This window comes from Paroedura picta, chromosome 2 (genome assembly GCF_049243985.1).
Source record: "Paroedura picta isolate Pp20150507F chromosome 2, Ppicta_v3.0, whole genome shotgun sequence".
NCBI lineage: Eukaryota > Metazoa > Chordata > Lepidosauria > Squamata > Gekkonidae > Paroedura > Paroedura picta.
The window spans coordinates 38,778,089-38,790,388 of NC_135370.1; the positions used below are offsets into that span (position 1 = coordinate 38,778,089).

A 12,300-nucleotide genomic window follows, 5' to 3' on the forward strand; every position below is an offset into this window, starting at 1 on the left:
CAGACTAACATGGCTGCCCCCCTGAATCCAAAGTTCCCTTTAGTCACCGATAGTCACTGATGGAACTGTCCTCCTTAAATCTGTCTAAACCCCTATTTGTGGCCATCACTCTATCCCCCAGGCAGTGAAGTCCCCGTTTTATTTAAAGTATACTTATCTTCTCACACTTTCCGCTATACCATTGAGCAAACCCCTTAATGGATGGCTGAAAGAGGTAGGAGGTTTTTTCCATCTTGGTATGTTGGGGAGGGACTTGGTTTTAGGGGATTGGGGTTTTTATGGAGATTGTTTTACATGAACGGCCTTGAGTCCTTGGAGGAAGGTTGCCTACAAATCTAATATCAACAACAACAACAACAACAACAATAATAATAATTTATCCTGAATCTATGTCAAAAAAGGGTATCAGAGAGCTAGAAAATGTGACTAAAAGAGGAATTATTAAAATAATTAAGGGGTTTAGACTCTTTCCAAATGAGGAAAGGCTGAAGTATTTGTGGATTTTAAAGTTTTGTTTCAGGGGGAAAGACACGAGAGGACTGGCTAGAGGTCATTACATAAAATTAGACACACTGTGGAGAAAGTGAGAAGAGAGGATTTTTTCTCATATCATTACAACTTGAGGTCACCAAATGAAATTCATAGGCAGTGGATTCAAGCTTGAAAGTTCTTCACTCAACACGCAGTTGATGGACTTCAGAGCTACTAGAGCAGATGGCTGTCCAAGAGCAGGAGGGGGGAAAAATCACAGAAAGGACATCTCTCAAAAATGATAGCTAAAATGGAACTGAATGGAGGTGCTTTGCTGAGAGAAGATGGTAGAAAGATGCAATTGCTTATTCTTGTTCTGTCTGTGAGCTTCCCAGGGCGTGTTTCTGGCCATTGTGAAAAATATCAGTGGTGATTTTTTACTAGGATTGTGAGCCGGTTATAGAATGTTCGGTTGACTGTTACTTCTAAACTCATAAAGTTAGTTTTGCACCCTCCCATCTTTAATGTTTTTTTTTAAAGATACAAAAGGGGTTATAAACTGAAGCTAATTCTCATTGTTTGAAAAGGCAATATTTTTTTCTCAACAAAATTTCCCCAACTGAAATGAATCAACAAATGCTTTAACGGATTAAACTACTAATCAAACGGATTAAAAGCTCGCTACCACAACTTGTATTGTTGTTTGTAACTTATTATTGACTTTTCCTTGTTCTGTGGTGATGAGCTTTTGAATGTCTCAATTTGGCTCTGTCATCCATTCTGTCATAAATTAATACATACCGAGGGGAGATTCCTATGAAAGCCCTGTAGAGGTGGTAGTTGATGGACTGCAGGCACAGTGAAGATGCTGAATGCATGCAAGTTGCTTAGTTGTTTATGATACCCACTGTGGTGTCCATGGGGAACTCACCAATATGTTTCCTGGAGCCCACTTGCTTTGCCCCTGAGGATTCTCTCCTGTAAAGAGCTAATCCTGGCTTTCCTCTGCCTCCTTGGAGTAGGACGGCCTTCAGAAGAGTCTGTAGAGAGCACTCTGTAGAGATCTGGATGTGTAGAGAGCACTCATTGGAAACTGGTGCCTCAATTATATAGGAATGCTTGGCATAGAATCTCCAAACATACTGTGGAACTCTCCAACTGACAAAACATCATAGCAGCCATTTTGTTGTGGCACCCAAATTCAGAAGAGACTGCAGGTTCAAGAAGGCTGTGGACCTCTGCTTCAAGGCTAAGTATGAGTATATCCCCTCCCTTGTTGGAATTTTTGTTTGTACATCCTTGCATGCACACTCAGAGACGCTGAAGTGATGCATGATGGGAGAATTCCATTTCTGTTAGCTTTGACAGTTAGCGACTGTTTTGTGTGTTGAGAGTCAGTGAGTCTCTGATCATGTTTATAAGTCACTCAGAAAATGTAAAATGTTGTGAACATCAAAAAGGAAACAACAGTACCAATTGTGATTTGATATGAACAAAAAAAAATGTATCTGTGAAAACCAGTTTTACCTCAAAAGAAAGTTAGCTGTTGAAGCTTTATGTTTGAACGTTTTACTAGTATGTAAAAAAAGATATTTATTCTTACTAAAGAAGACTATATAGTTTATTTTCAGATAAGAAGAAAATAGCCAAGGAAGAGCTCTTGTCACCTGGCAGCTATAATACACAATTTCCCTCATTTTGGTGAATAAACTCTATCTGGGAAGTTAGTGGAAGTTAGCTAGCTTTCACAAAGATTTTATCATATTTTTCTCCAATTAAGATATTGATAGAAATGGCAGCAACGATCTAGTTAGCATTAGGAAAACTATAAGCACATTATATTTTGATGAAATGATGTCAAGCTCATCAACTTTGAAATATTTAACAAACAGTCCTAGAAGCTTTAGGGAAGAGGTGATTTTCCCTTTAAATGGCCACTAGCAAAAGTTTTTCAAAACTCCGTTTCAAGGGCTATTTTGCTTCTTTGTTGTGGTCTGTAGCTGTCTGGCAGAGGCTCGTTCTGAGTTAAATATGGGTCTGACAAAGCCGAAAATGAAACTGTCCCAGGATGGCATTTTTACAAAAGAGTCTTAGATTTTTATCTCTCTTGTACCAGATTGACTTTTCTACTTAATGTGCCTTAATGTGGCTTTTAGTCACCAAGGACACTGAGCAGTGCTTTCTCCTCTGCTCCATCTCATCAGACTTTTCTGAATCATGGGCAGCGCCGGGATGCCAAAAGAACAGTTTCATAGCTGTAGATAAAAAAGTGAGGTTGGCGTGGAAACTCCAGATTTGCAAACTGCTTGTGGCAGGCGTCGTACGTCTTTGCAGATGTTCTGTTAGATTTGGAGGTTGGCTTGACAGCGATAACGCTGCCTTGAGCAAAATTGGAAGTGAATTTGGGAATGTGGAGGGTGCTCCTCAGACAAGACTCTACAAAAGTGCTGGTGAAATCAAGAGTTTTGTTTGAACTAGTGAGGTTGCCGCATGCTTTTCGTTGGACACAAGGATTCACTGGGGCAAGATTTAGGAGACTGAATAAATAAGAAGAGCTACGCTGGATTAGATGTCCCACCAAGACGTTGTCATGCCTGAATGTGCACAAACCTTGCCTTATTGGGCTCACACAAACACTATGTTTCTCCTCTCCTCTCCCCTTCTTGTGTGATGCATAACAAAAGGATTCAAGTTTAAAATGAGTTCACTTGAAAGCTTATGGCTTAACCGGAATTAGTTCCTCCCCCCAATAAATCAGGAGTCTAAACTTGAATTGACTCCAGTGCAGAATGACGTGAGATGGAGAGAAAACTCAGGGCCATTCTGTACTTCTAAAAACTTAGTGTTAAGCAACCGCAATTGTTTAACGCTATAAAAAAATGTGCCCTCTCCCCACCATTTCTCACCTCATCACTCACTCGGTTTCTTCTCTTGCTTTCTCTTGCTTCCAGGCTCTCTGCACAGCTGATTAAAATGGCTGTGGAGAGGGACTCCCAATACCAGCGAGTCTCAGCCAATCAGCTTTCTCCTAGCTTTAAAGGGAAAGTGATCTTTTTTAAAAAAAGTAAAACTTCTCAATTGTTATGCCTATGCATATAATCATAGATGCACAGTGCATAGTTTAGCCAGCCTGTTTTGGAAATTTGACACTTGGAGATGAACAGAAGTTATTCTTTTCCTGATTTTTTGGGGGGGGGGCATGCTTTGTGTGCCTACTGGTGGGTGGGAATTTTTTCTGTTCTGCCTCTATGGACCAACATGTATTCGTTGGTCCAGTCAGCTTGCCCCCCCCCCCCCAAAAAAAAGAGGAAAAAAAGAAAGGAAAAAAAGCCCCATTCCAGGAGAAGGGACAGGGAGGTGGACACGAGGGTGGGTGCTGGAGATGGAGATTGCGCTACTTCTGGCCACGTTGTTATGCACTGCTAACTTGCTGGTGGTTGCTGGTTGCTCTCTTCCTGCACACGCAACAAAGCTGGGTTTTGTGGATTCCCCAACTAGCAAATTAACCTGGAGGATGTGGCTGCCAGATTGCTGCTGGGCGTCTGCAGGGGGTAAGGGTCACACTTTATTTTCAGGGTGTGGAATGGCCCTCACTCTGCTTAAGCTAAGAATCCGCCTTCATAATTAAGGGGTAACAAGAGTTAATTTTAAATTGGGACTCCACCAATGCACAGAAGTAGGTTTGTCACGCACTGCTGTGCTGTTGGCAGGGAATGAGGGTACTTTTTGGAAGGCACATCTGGCATGATGACATCACCAGGAAGACTATCTGGCCTGATGACATTACATGCATGTATGTATACCCAAGAGGGATGCCAGCCTCCAGGTGGGACCTGGGGATCCCCCAGAATTACAGCTTCTCTCCAGATAAGAGATCAGAAAATGGCTGCTTTGGAGGGTGGACTCCATAGCATTATATCCACTGAGGTCTCTTCACACTCCAAATCCCACTTAGTCCCACTTAAAGTCTCCAGATATTTCCTAATCCAAAGCTGGCCACCCTAATATAAATAAATAGATTTTTCTTGAGTTGGGAGGCTCTCCCCCAAAGATTTAACTCCCCTCCAAGCCTCAGGACATGTTGCCTAGGGATACTGATATCTTGATACAACAATCCATATCCAGAATAAAGAGATTGATTCTCTTAGAGAAAATGGCTGCTTTGGAGGTTGGACCCTATGGCGTTATACCCCAGTGAGGAACTTTTCCACACCAAACCCCACCCTCCCCAGAAGCCTTGCAGCCCAAGCACAGGTTGTTTCATGTGTTCTCCCACTGTGGACTTCTGCTCTCCATCATGGTTGAAAAGGTGAATCTGGAGCCCATCCTGGGTAGAATCTGCACTCTCCCTTTTTGCCACTGTAAATCATGCTGAATCCTGGTTGATTTGAACCTATATCTACAGCCTTACTTTCCCCCAATTTTAAACACGTTGCCCTTCCGCATTTGCATTGTCCCAATTTTTGGTCTTCTTCTCACTTGATTGGGGGGAGGGGTTGGGTGAAGCTCCAGCCAGCATTGAAGGAGCACAAGGCTGGAGAGTGCTTTATTTCCTGCCTTTTGACTCCCGAGTCCACAACCAGAGCAAGCCAGGGGTGGGGGGTGGGAGTGGATCACAAGGCTGCTTGTTTATCTTTCTTTTCCTGCAGCAGTGGAGGGGGGGAGGGAGGGAGGAGAGGAGAGACAGCAACCTCACAGAGAACAAGGAAGGGGAAGTAAATCCAAGAGGCAAATCTCTGCTTATAGAAGTGTGCACTTTTGGACCATAGTTACTTTAAAACAGATCCCAAAATGAGGGCAAAAATAAGTTTTTCAAGGAAATGGCAATTGGGAGCCAGGCAGACTTTGAACTGACACCCTGACCAATCAGTGACATACTGCTTCACTACGTCAGCATTGGAGGTACGGAGCAGGAAGTTAATCCGGCAAAACACAGAACATCTACACTTGATACTGGGCTCTTGGAGTGGTCTCCTCAAATGTAGCAATGTATATCTGCTCCTGGATGTCGCAGGGGAAAGGCAGTGTCACCGCAGATCAATCATAGATGTTGCAGAGGGATAATTTAATGCGCTAAATATCAAAATGGAAATCGAATAATGTGTAGATTACTTTCTTTAATTTGGGGTCGCTGGGGATAAAAAGCCCAGTGCAGATTCACCCCTGCACGCATGGAATGATATACTTTCAATGTACTTTAGAATCAGATTATCCTGTTCTGCACAGCAAAATCGAAGCCTGACCCTTTTCCCATCAAGGATGGCTTTCCAGATTGTTAAAAGGAATTTGGAAATAGGCCCAGTGAGCATGACTTGTTCCACCCAAATAAACTGTGCAATCTCTGACATGCAAATCCTAAAATATATTTCCAGAGGTGTAATCTGTCTCTTCAGCTTTCAGAACTACTTTTCTTCCATTGCTCCTTAAGATTTCATTTTGGCATACCGTTGATATTCCAGAGAACTCATATTTGCCTTTGCTTTCCCCAAAGCTCTGCAAGGCTTTTCCTTTCTCGGATAGCTGGCTAGCTTCAAGGTCGGTACAATATGAATACCTTTTCCCCTGATCTCTCTGACGTCAGCTTTTTTTCAGAGCTAAAAGCTGCTTTGCACTTGCTGGGGCTTGGCTTTATTTTAGAATTCACTTTCCTCCCGTCCCTTTTCTTCCCCCAAAATTGATGGGGATTTAGGCAAGTGATCCATGTGTCTCATTTCTGGTATGGATGAGCTGCCTCATTTTTATTTCCTTCAGGGAAGATTTAGAGCATTGCTTAAAGTTTTAGACTGCCTTGCGGTGGGGGGAAAAATACGGAAAGGCTTTTCAGCAGGCGATGTGGGCTTGTAATCATGGATGCTGTAGAGTTTATACGTGCAAAATCCCAACTTGGGCCAATAAAGTAGAAGCAGGTGGTAATGCTGCGCTTATTTTAATGAGGGGGGTAATGGATACAAGTTTCATACAACCTCTTCTTCAAAACTCATACACATGAGTGACAGCCCAAAGATAAGAATATGCAGGAAGATACATTTTCGAAGCCAATCTTCAGCATTTTGTCATGGGGACCGTACAGGACTGGATGCTTACAAGTGGGGGGAACGAAAACCTTGGAGCTCGCCTGAAGGACAAGAAATAGACTGAATGATTTTGAACTTTTAGTCTCTTAAACATTTAATTTTTTCTCCCTATTAATTTTTCATAATGATATCTTTTAGCTTAATTTTAATACATCCATAAAATGTTTCATATGCTTGAGTATCACAAAGAATTCTGTTTTTATCCTTTATGTTTTTATATTCTGGTCTAAGACTGTACGACTATTTAAAAAAATGAAATACCTAGGAGCCAAACTCCCATGTGGGGAAGGACTTCTGAGAAATGGTTCTTCCCTGCCTCCTTGAGAGGCAGCTTGGTGTAGGGCTAGGAGTGGTAGCTTCTAATCTGGCAAGCCAGGTTTGATTCCCCACTCCTCCCCCACGTGCAGCCAGCTGGGTGACCTTGGGCCCGCCACAGCACTGATGAAGCTGTTCTGACCGAGCAGGAATATCAGGGCTTTCTCAGCCTCACCCACCCCACAGGGTGTCTGTTGTGGGGAGAGGAAAGGGAAGGCAAATGTAAGACTCCTTCGGGTAGAGAAAAGCAGCATATAAGAACCAACACTTCTTCTCTTCTTCTCCTAGAAGTCCTCTTTGCCCTTTGCTGCCAGAGGCTAACAGCTGTGATTGAGCTGCTTGGATGGCACAGTGAGGGTGACACGCAGGGGCTTGGCTCATTTTCAGCACCAGCAATACAGGAGACCCACCTGCGGGGTTCTGGCTCAGTGGCAGAGTATCTGCTTGGCATGCAGCAGGTCCATGGTTCCACCCCTGACGTTCCCAGTCGAAAGGTTCAGGTGGTAGATGATGGGGGAAAGACCTCTGCCTTAGACTCCGGAGAGCTGCTGCCAGCCTGAGTAGTCAATATTGACGTTGATGGACCTAGTTTGGATTCACTCTAAAGCAGCTTCATGTGCCCCTTGGAGTGCCAAAATCTTTTAAACAAATGCTAAGGATTGGAGAGGACCCCTGAGAATGATATGCCATGCTCCTGTCCCCTCAGGCTTGCGCAACCAGAATTAGGTGCCCATTGATTAGTATTGCACATCTACTTTCTTAAGCAGTTGGTACTGCATGCAAATGCCCACCATTAGGGCCAGGGAGTTTCACTGGGAAGGGGAAAAATAAGTCTAACTTAATGTTCCTTCTTCCAAGTGACCAATCAATGTGATTTCTGGTTTTCTGATCAGATGGATCCTAGTTGATGTTTGTGTGTGGATATACTTGGATTGAAGGTCATTCATTCCCTTTGGGATTTCATATTTGGAACACACTTGTCTTGCCATGTCTGTTCTTTCAGATCAGGGGTCCCCAACATTCTGTGAGCACCTTTGGAACTTTGCCACCAGGGCAGTGGGCCCAGCCACAACATGGCTGCCACAGGAGGTGGAGCCAGTCACAAATGGCTGCCATAGGAGGAGGCACCAACGACACAGTTGATTATATTGGATTCTAACATTCAACATTTCAGGCAGAAGTTGTGTTTAATGGGATGCCTTTTAATCTGCACAGCCAATCCCCACCAAGCCACGTCCACATTTGAAAAGCACTTGGTGGGCATCGGGAATGGTGTCAGCAGGCACCATGGCACTCATGGGAACAGGGGTGGCCAAACTGTGGCTCTCCAGATGTCCACGGACTACAGTGTGCTGGCAGGGGATCGTGGGAATTGTAGTCCATGGACATCTGGAGAGCCACAGTTTGGCAACCCCTGCATGAGAACCAAATTGGGGACCCCTGTTCGAAATGCAGGCTGTTGCTTCCAGAAGGGAACGATTATGAACTTTCAGCTCTTGTATGTTTTCAGTACCCCATTACTTTATTTTACGTTCACTGTGAAGTGATTCATTATGCTAAAATTATTATAATAATGTGCTATTATCAACCATTTCAAAGAGCATCAGCCTTTAAAAATAAATCCAGAAACTACATTTTGTAAAGTGCTTTTCTTGTTTTTTTTTTTATTATTAGGCATTGTCAACTGCTCAGTGAAGTGCTTTCATGCAAGCTCAACTAATGGTAACTTAAAGGGGTGGGGAGAGAATCACTAGTATTCAGTACATAAAGTTAGGCATCAACTATGTGACTTCAGAGGGCACATTCTAAAACTGCAACAGTCCTTGGTTCACTTTCTGATCACTTCGGAACAACCACGCAGATGAACATCAGCCATTCACTCCCCGTTTCCGTGGCAATCGCCATGATGGTCTCATTGACTAAGGCACCATTCCTCCAAAGAGGTTTGGGCGAAAGAGAACTGTCTTTCCCCCATCCACCTTCTCATTACAACAACCCTGTGAGGTAGGTTAGGACGAAACAAAGCATCAGACCCAAAATTACCCAAGTCAATTCGTGGCTGAGTAGGGATCTGAATTCGGGGGCCCCCGGCCCTAGTCTGACCTGCTCGCCACCTCGGATTCCTCCTCTTCAGGCTTTTTCATTACCATTTTGACATACTTTGGCTATTATCCCATCCAGCTAAAACGCACTGAAGTCTTATTGCCCTGCAAGCTTAAAATCTCTGCCACTGAAACATGTGGAACGTTGGAGTAGCTCACTGCAATGGATCCTTTCCGAATAGACCTCCTAGGGGTGGGCGTTTCAAGGTTGAGGTCCTGTGCATGCTTGATTCAGAATGAGCCTCAATGAACTCAGTGGTATTTTCTTCGAAGGAAATGTTAATTGGATAGGGCTGCATAATGCTTAACTGTTACTGACTCGTTCCCCTAATTTTCGGTTACCAGGTCATGTTATGTTCATTTTAGATATCAAAAAAGGGGAGGAAACACCACACTTGAAGGGGGCAAAAAACCGAAAAGAAAAAAACAAAGGGCCCTAAATATGCAAAAGGCTGGATTTCTGGTGCATTTCAAGGTTTATTTCAAACCAAGAACTCCAAAATGGGATCTCTCTTTTTAAAAAGAGAGAAGCTGCTATTAAAAGCCAAAAAAAAAGCCAATGTACATATCATATTGCGGAGCAATTGCTCGTGTACTTACAGTAATAACAATAGTTGAAAAAATATCTTTAGAAATATTTGTCTTTATTTTAGAGCACACCAGGTGCGTAATCTACTCTGTTTCCATAGCTAAAGCTTCACCATTGAACAGCGCACTGGGAAGAGAACTGTAATGTAGCCTGCTGATTCAGTACGTGTGCACTTGTCGCTTGATGGCTTCGGCAATAAGTGATCATTTGCATGGATGAATGAACCCATCAGAGACCTAGCACCCCAAAATATCACATCACCCAATGTCACTTCAAAACACATACTTTGCAACCCACACACTCAGCCATGAGATATTAAGCACTGAATAATCGGGGATATGTCCTTACGTGTATTCATCCCTTAATAAACACAAAGAAAAGCAAAAAGAGAGATTATTTGGTTTTTGAAGAGATGAAACAACTCTCATTCTTGAGGTATACAGATTTCCACAATACTCTGAGCAAATTCAGTACAAATTATAATAATGGTTTGTAACCTCTGGGCGTTTTAAATTAATTTTTAAAAATTTTTTAGTTAGACAACTGGATTTCATAGGCATATCCCACAAACTATAAACACTTTAACCACATTAATCCAAGTAAATTGCACATTGAGCCTGGGCTGATGGGACGGCATTTATGCATTTTCATCACACCATCTGTTTCGTTTAATTCGCTCGCCGATCGCTGGCAACTTTGCCTTGACGTCATCTTCTGGAGATGATGGGACAGCTCCATGCCTTGACCTCAGTGACTCTAAACCTGCACTCATGTCATTTTGCAACATTTCCATTATTTCATCTTCTCGACAGGTATTGATAGGATAATTCACACAGTCTTTCGAATGCAGGTTGGAAACCGTTTTAACGGCATGCGCAGCGCCTAATAGACCAATCCTGTCCTTGCCGGGCAAAGGAAGGGCCTCCGCATTATCAGGTGAAATAATATTCAACTTCTTGACGGGCCTGATGGCTTCCCCAATGCTTTCGAATTCACTCGCCCAAAGAAATTCTGTACTGGCGACCTCTTGGAACGTGACGTTGCCAGTACGTGGTTTTTGACAGGGGGCATCTTTATTAGGGTGTCGAACATGACTGTCGGAAGTAATGGTACCTTTCCTGTTGATGCTTTCTTCATCACCAGCAAGATTTAGGGCCTCTGTGGAACAACCAGCTTCACAGTCAGTTATACTGAGAAGTTCTAAATTTACAACTTGTCTTTCTAATGCATACTCCAGGGGAGGGATCTTTGCATGATTTGATTCTGTTGACGAATATTGCCCGTCTTCGGTATATTCTTCCAGCCAATAAATGTCTTGATGGGGGAAAGGCATTTGACGGCAATTATTGCTATTGTTGTTGTTGCTGTTGAAGAGGCCGCCTTTATTACTACCCTGCAGGACAGATTCGTCGTCAGTGTTCGTAACTTGTAAAACCTCCGCACCGTTTGCTTCGTTAAGTTTCCCATCTCTTTGCTTTTCGGCACACTGTGCAGCTACCTTGTCGCATTCTTTCACATTCTTTCCACCCTTCTCTCTCTTTTGGGATACTTCATTTTCATTCTTTTTCCTTCGCACAGATTCTTTTTGACTGTTTTTCTCTTTGTTATCTGCTTCACCAGTCTTCACCCTGCTATTGTTTACAAATTCTTCCTCTTTAGATGCGTAAGTGGGAGATGACTGGGCGTTTGATTGCAAATCAATGACTTCATCTTTCTTTTCTTCCTCGCTCTCCCAGCAGTTACTTCCATTTGACAGCTGAGGCGGATTTCTGTCACCCGTTTGTGTTCCGGTGGTCTCTTGTTCAAAACATTCTGGTGGCCATTTTGGTTTATTCACTTTAACTTCCTCCTCTATAGAAAAGGATTTTATTGGAGTTTCTATGGAAGGAGGCCAGGTAATGTTTAACTTGCTTCTCTCTGTATTCTGTTTCAAATTGTCTCCCAAAGTTTCACAATGGACTTCCTGACTGCCAGAATGCAACATTCGATCAGTGGGTCTAGACCCCCTTGGATTAACTTCTTTAGCATGGCCAGAACCAACAGAGCTCTTTTGATTTTTGGAAATCCATAATTCTTTATGTTGCTTGTGTCCAAAACCTTCATCATAATTTCCTTTGGATTTGAAAAGTTGCTTAAAATGGGGTTTACAGTATATTTTTCCATGGAGAGAAGCGTAATTACCCAAGCTGTCAAATCAAAGAAAAAAAATGATTTATGGCATCTATCTATCACAAATGCTCCAAAAATATTTTATTTGTAGTTGACATTTTAAGTAGCTATAAATAAAAGCATCTATAAATATAGTCCTGACTCCTACCACTTTAGAAAAGAACAAACATCATATCACTAATGGGAATGAACTGTGAAAATGCAGTTTGGTTCGTAGTTCACAATGTTTGTGTATCACACACTAACACAAATTTGTGAGGCTTGTGAGGTGGTGGAATGGCCCCTTAGAATAATAGCTTTACCAAATTCTAAATTTACAGGGTCTGAGTTATGACCTCCTTAAAGAAAATGTCCCAACAAAGTTCTTTTTTGGGCACATTTGGTTGGGCCACATGTACCATAAATCATCTAAATGCAAAAAAACCCGTATTAGTATTAATTTATTAGTATTAGTACTAATTGATTGAATTACTATTACTGTTAATTAGTATTAATCAGATAAGTGCTCTTGGTGGGACACAGGTGACCAATGGGCCACATCCCTAGATTAAATATTTATTATCTGAAATAGGACAAGGGA

General features: G+C 42.5%; 2 protein-coding genes and 1 long non-coding RNA gene across 5 annotated transcripts in view; 1 reads left to right on the plus strand and 2 right to left on the minus strand.

Moving 5' to 3' along the window:
- The window catches only part of B3GALT1 (beta-1,3-galactosyltransferase 1), a 504,258-nt gene extending 500,853 nt beyond the window's left edge, over nt 1–3,405 (minus strand). Inside the window, exon 1 of the mRNA XM_077319820.1 lies at nt 3,378–3,405. The gene's annotated coding sequence lies outside the window, so the exon portion shown is untranslated. The remainder of the gene's footprint in view (nt 1–3,377) is intronic.
- Nucleotides 1,666–12,300, plus strand: part of LOC143829271 (uncharacterized) — a 62,695-nt gene continuing 52,060 nt past the window's right edge. Inside the window, exon 1 of the long non-coding RNA XR_013228046.1 lies at nt 1,666–1,724. This is a non-coding gene — a long non-coding RNA (uncharacterized LOC143829271). The remainder of the gene's footprint in view (nt 1,725–12,300) is intronic.
- The window catches only part of XIRP2 (xin actin binding repeat containing 2), a 115,147-nt gene continuing 114,423 nt past the window's right edge, over nt 11,577–12,300 (minus strand). For all 3 annotated transcript variants that reach the window (XM_077319813.1, XM_077319814.1, XM_077319815.1), the window contains exon 9: nt 11,577–11,737. The gene's annotated coding sequence lies outside the window, so the exon portion shown is untranslated. The remainder of the gene's footprint in view (nt 11,738–12,300) is intronic.